Below are 6,587 nucleotides of genomic sequence, written 5' to 3'. Positions count from 1 at the left end.
TATTATTTTGAGAACTAATTATCCTGTGAAGAATGTTCTTAGAAAACCAGAGTTATCAGGTAGAATGGCCAAATGGGCAGTGAAGTTAAGTGCATATGATATCCAGTACGAGCCAAGAACAGCAATCAAGTCTCAAGCACTGGCGGACTTTGTGGCTGATTTCACTAGTGATCTACAAAAAGAAGCTGACTTGGAGGTCCAACAACTGGAAAAGACCAAGGATCCTTGGATCCACTTCACAGATGGAGCATCCAACGTAAGAGGAACGGGATTGGGCATACTACTGAAATCGCCACAGGGGGGCATAATACCCCAGTCCATTGCATGTGCATTCCAAGCTACCAACAATAAAGCAGAATACGAAGCACTCATAGCAGGTTTACTTTTAGCCAAAAGTATGAGGATCAAGTATCTTCAAGTTTATATGGATTCTTTACTCGTTACTAACCACTTTAACGGTTCTTATACCGTAAAAGGTGAAAATATGATCAAATATTTAGAAATTGTGAAGGAATTAGCAAAATCCTTCGAAGTGTTTAGTATAGTACAGGTACCAAGAGAGGAAAATGCTGGGGCAGACGCCTTAGCAAATTTAGCCTCATCTCTAAAAATACCAGAAAATACGAAGATTCCAATTATTCACATACTCTCGCCAGCAATAGGAGAGCAAGAAGTTGGGGAAATAACAAGTGATAAGCAGATGGTACTTTGGGATCAATTATCCTCGGACAATCAAGGATCCTGGATCCTTCCGATCAAAAAGTACATTCAGACTGGAGAGATCCCAGCTACGGAGAATCCAAAATCCTTCAGACTCAAGGTATCGCAATATATTTTATTAGATGATATGCTATACAGAAAATCTCTTGCAGGTCCATACTTGAGGTGCATCGAGGATCCTGAAATCCAGGAAGTACTTAAAGATTTTCAAGAAGGAGATTGCCGCAACCACACAGGTGGAAGATCATTATTTTCCAGGATACTCAGAACTGGATACTTCTGGCCAACAATGAAGAAGGATGCAGTGCAATATTCAAGAAGATGTGATGCTTGTCAAAGACACGCGAACATCCTTCATCAGCCAGCGGAGCCTCTATATCCTATATCCTCCTCATGGCCTTTCATGAAATGGGGTATGGATATTGTAGGCAAACTACCAAAAGCACCAGGTGGAAAGGTCTTTATGCTTGCTATGACTGACTACTTCTCCAAATGGATTGAGGCAGAAGCATTTGTACAAGTCCGAGAAATAGAATTGATATCTTTTATTAAACGAAATATTATAACTAGATTTGGTGTTCCTGCCGAAATTGTTTGTGACAATGGCTCCCAATTTATCGGAAGTACAACTACTAACTTTTGTGACAGCTGGGGAATCAAAATGATTACTTCCACTCCAGTTCATCGTCAAGCCAATGGCCAAGCAGAGTCTAGCAATAATATCATCATCAACAATCTAAAGAAGAAGCTAGGATCCAAGAAGGGAAAATGGGCTTAAAAACTTCCTTATGTTCTTTGGGCTAACAGGACTACGCCTAAAAATGCAACATGCCAAACACCCTTCTCATTGGTGTTTGGATCAGAAGCTGTGATCCCTACAGAAATGGTGGTTCCTACAGCAAGAACGAGCATCCGTGATCCTGAAGCCAATAAAGAAATCCTTCTTGAAGTTTGGATACTATAGAAGAACTCAGAGATCTAGCCAAGATCAGGATGGCAGCATATCAACAAAGGGTAGCTGGGGCATACAACAAAAATATCAGAATCAGGAGATTTCAAGAAGGAGATCTAGTATTAAGGAAAGCCTTCCAAAACACAATAAATCCGGCTGATGGGAAGCTAGCGCCCAAATGGGAAGGACCTTATCAAATTAAGTCGGAAGCAGGAAATGGGGCATGTCATTTGCTCACAATGGAAGGCAACAGGTTACTAAGAGCATGGAATGCCATCCACCTCAAGAAATATTTTTTCTGATCAGGATCCACTATCCTGAGAGGATATTTTATCCTAAAAAGGATCTATGATCCTTAAATCGGTAACATCTTTCTGAATCAATTATTCTTTTTGAATCATTACTGTTAATTTAAGGATAATATATGCTTAACACTTTATTTTTTCCAAGTATTGAATAACCATGCAAGATTATAATGATTCATTTGATGTTCAAGAGGTTGGCCACCTTTCCTTTGCATTTGAGGTATTATCTTATTTCCCTTGGCCTAGCCCACGTTTGGATATGACCCCCGATGGTCATATCCCCTAGGGTTTAAAGGTTTTCACCTTTCTCACGATCGCCAGTTGCGCACGCTATCCGATGTATAGTCCGGGGCAGCAGGATATTTTGTTAACTTAAATATTTATGAATGGTGGTTTTGTAAGTATAAACAAGTAAACTTAAATGAGACTTTTGTCTCATCTTTTGTAATGTAAATATTTACAACTTAAAACCACATGTTTTATAAGACTTCCGCTAATAACCCGTAACTCTGATTTATTTACAAATGTGATACCAACTGATGGTCACACTCCTAGGCCTAAGATAGGGGAGTGACATCTTGTCTTCTATAGTATTAAATTATATTTTCTAAATATATACAAAATATAAAAATATTAAATTAGTAAGAAAGTGATTTGATGTATATAAAGTAGTTGTAAAAGAGGGTGATCATGTAACGTTTGAAAGGGATGTAGATAGTTGAAGTAAATATTTTTAAAAGAAGTTTGAAATATGATATGTCATATAATATGTTGATTTGTGAGGTTTATTGTTTTTCTAAGAATATCCACAACGGGTTAAAATTTTGAGGTCCTAATCCTATGTGCAATATCCAAGCGGACGAGGAGGTGACAAACCTCATTGTTAGAGCATCTCTGATGGTGCTTACGTGGCTACCATTTGGATTACAAATGAAACCCACAAACTGATGTCCACCACTAGAGGTGGCCACATGGGAGAGAAAGAGAGAGCAAACTATTTGAATGCACAAACTGCTACAACTCTATTGTGAGGTAGAAGGAATAGAGAGGAGAGAAGAGAAAAGATGAGAAAGAGTAGGGAGGTGTATGTTGATGTAGAGTTGTTTGAATTAGCAAACAGTTACAATCATTAAAGCATTTAAAACAGGCAGGGCTGACAATTGGGTACTTGTTTAAGACATGATAAGACCTGTTAATCAAAAAGTGTGGTATGTGATTTTTTTTATTTTCTTAAATAATTGAAATAGTAGGCTAGACTCCATCATTTTTCCTTATTAATACACAAAACTTAAAATTGCCTTATAGTCACGTCATATAAAGTAGTTAAACGAGTCGTATTCATGTTTGATATTTGTGTTACGCACGTCGCTTCTTACCTGTTAAGACGTGGATTGTCAGTCCTACTTCTCATCCATATGCAGGGATCCTTATTTCTCTCTCACACACGCAAACACACACACACACATATATATATATATATATATATATATATATATATATATATATATATATATATATATAGAGAGAGAGAGAGAGAGAGAGAATGATTCAAATAAAAATAAAGAGTTTCCTAGAAATTGAAACCAATAAACTTTTTGACATGTGTAATTTTAGGAAACTATGACGGTTTTTTGTAATTTTAAATCACAACAATTGATTGTCATGATTCAATGACTATGATTTATTCCTAATCTTCTTAGCGAACTACTTTTTAGGATAACCATCTCATATATATATATATATATATATATATGGTTGGTATCATTTAAGAACTCTTATGAACACTAAACAACAAAACATTTTTTTAATTTTTTTTTATATATTAACATTGTTTAAGAGTAGTTTTATCATATTTTATAAAAAAAAATTGATAACATATATTAATCACAAGTTTACATATGTGTAAAATTTATGTACTAACAAATTTACATAGGTATAAAACAAAACATAGATATGTATAAAAACTAATTTTCAAAATTATAATTGTAGATATAGATATAAAAATAATAAAACTAATCTCAAAGAACACTAACATACAAATTTTTTTATAAAAAACATTAGTTTTCAATGGTTCCTTCAAGTTCTTAAATAATTTTATAGTTCTGTAATGATACTCATCCTATATATATATAGGGTAGAGTTAATGTAAAAAACAATAATTTTGTGAGAAGAATAAGAATAGATCTAGGTCCTTGGATCTATGATCTAGTGATTGAGATTGATAGTTTCTAAATAATTGTATTGTTTCATATTTACATTGTATAGTGTCATATTTAGGTGGTTTGTTTTAATTTAAAGTTCTTCTCAAACTTCTCACAAAACACTTGTTTTTTATTTGAACTCTTTTCTATATATATATATATATATTGTTGTTCAATTTCTCATGGTGATAATGAAAAACATGAATAATATGATAAACCTATAATTATATGTGTACATGTTACAACATGGAGAGTAGTAATCGCAAAATAGAATGATGTAGATGACATGGTTGTCAGCTTGGTCGAGTTCCCATTTAGGATGTATAGTTAAGGATGGTGTTAGGGTTCTTGAGAGGAACTCGGTTTTAGGAGAAAGAAGGCACACACAATTGTTATGTGTGTGATTTTGTTATGATGTTAATATTTATCTCTCTTTATATACATCCAAGGGGAAACCTTTTATTAGTTAATTATAGGTAATATGGCCCATCAACAATTATCAAACTAATATATAATAAGATATAATTAATATTTTGATCTATTATAATATAAATGATTATAATGGCCATATATAAGTATATATAATTATATATATAATCTTACATTCTCCCACTTGGCCAAATGATCATTTATTATGAGTATTAGATAAGCCTGATCATGAGTTAACACTCATTTTAGCTTTAAATTTAAACTGGAGCAGAGAAATACAGTCATTGCATTGAACATCAGCTCAAGACCCCCATTAATCATATTTTGCAGTCCTTATTTAAAACCTAAGTAGTTATGATAAAGAATTTCAAGTAAGCCATTCAAACGTTCGATTTGTATTATAATTTGTCTATATGTCATTATGCATGCAGAACATATTAAGAGACATACAAAATCAAAACTAATGAGGAAATATTAATAGTTAATCATTCATAGTACGATATGCAGTTGTACATGGTCATCAATAAACCTCTCATGATTATAAGTGCTTTCATAATACTTACGGGTAGACCTTTAGTTATAGGATCCTTAAGCATATCATGAATGTATTCGATAAGAAAAAATAGATTCCTCAATTCGTTCATAAAAGAATAATTTGTTTCATATCGAAATTTAATGCAGCACCTCTCAAACTGTTAATGTTTGAGAAAACATGGTAGCTGACTTTATCACAATTAGTCTTCAATATATAATTTATCTGGAGTTAAATAAAACTTCTGAGTTCACTAATAAATATTCAACAACATTGTAATTAATCAACATATTATGTCGTTATGACTTAGGTTGTTGTTATCAGTTCATTATGACTCCTCCATGAGATAGATTTATCTTCTGGCATAAGAATATATCCCGAAAATTACATTTTCTTATCTCTGAATATGACAAAGTTTAGAGTAATCTACCGGTTTGAATTCACACTTCTTCTTTTTAAATTATAGTCTTTCGTTTCTTTTAACGATATTTTAATACTCTTTTTAGATGTTTCACATTAATCTACCATATCTAGTGTGTTGCAATTTTGAGTAATATCTGAACGAGTATAGATTTGAACCTACGTAAGGCTTCTACTTAATGAAACATAAAGCAATAATCTCAATGATCCTATTATCCTCTAAATAGAGCAATATTGTTTGCTACATGTATAAGGACTCATTTAAGATAAAAATTATAGAACAAAACTAACGTCCCTTTGGGTCTATCATAACATAATAGATATCCCTTACATAATAGAATCCCTTATAATAATTATACCTTATTATATATTAGTTTGGTATAATTATATATACTTATGTATGGTATAATTAATATTTTGATCTATTATAATATAAATGAATATAATGACCATATATAAGTATATATAATTATATATATAATCTTACGTTTATATATATATTATAGTTTAAATATTTTTTTAATGATTTTGTAGCGGTTTGCAATAGAAAAAGTAAGGGTTTTTTAAAAATAGTTCAAAATTTAATGTAACGTTGATATGAGTGTTTCTTTTGGTTTGTTTTTGTATATGCTATTACGAACGTGGTTTGTAGAAGCCCATGGGTGTGGTTGGTAGGTGTGGCGGGGTCCTCCTACTCTCACAAGAGCACAATGTGTATGTATGTATGAAAATAATTAGTGTTTCTCAAGTTATAAAATACGAATTTAATGTATAAGCGTATCGATTTGTAAATCACATTGATCTTTCAAATTTCAACTATTCGTATTCAATACGTCTACAAAGCTATCTATCCATCTATCTATCATGACTTGTAATAACTAGAACCATTTAGAATCAATCCCACATAAATAAAACCATTTTTAGTTTCGTCTTTCCTCTTTCTCTTTTCCCTTTTCCCTTTCACCCCATCACCACCATGGACTCTAGCAACAGCGGCAGCTTCCAATCTTCTAGCGGCGCAGCCGCCG

The sequence above is a fragment of the Bidens hawaiensis genome, unplaced genomic scaffold (genome assembly GCF_021521415.1).
Source record: "Bidens hawaiensis isolate Kalapana, Puna unplaced genomic scaffold, B.hawaiensis_p1.1 tig00008951_1, whole genome shotgun sequence".
Taxonomy (NCBI): Eukaryota; Viridiplantae; Streptophyta; class Magnoliopsida; order Asterales; family Asteraceae; genus Bidens; species Bidens hawaiensis.
Note: the sequence above shows the minus strand (reverse complement) of the source record.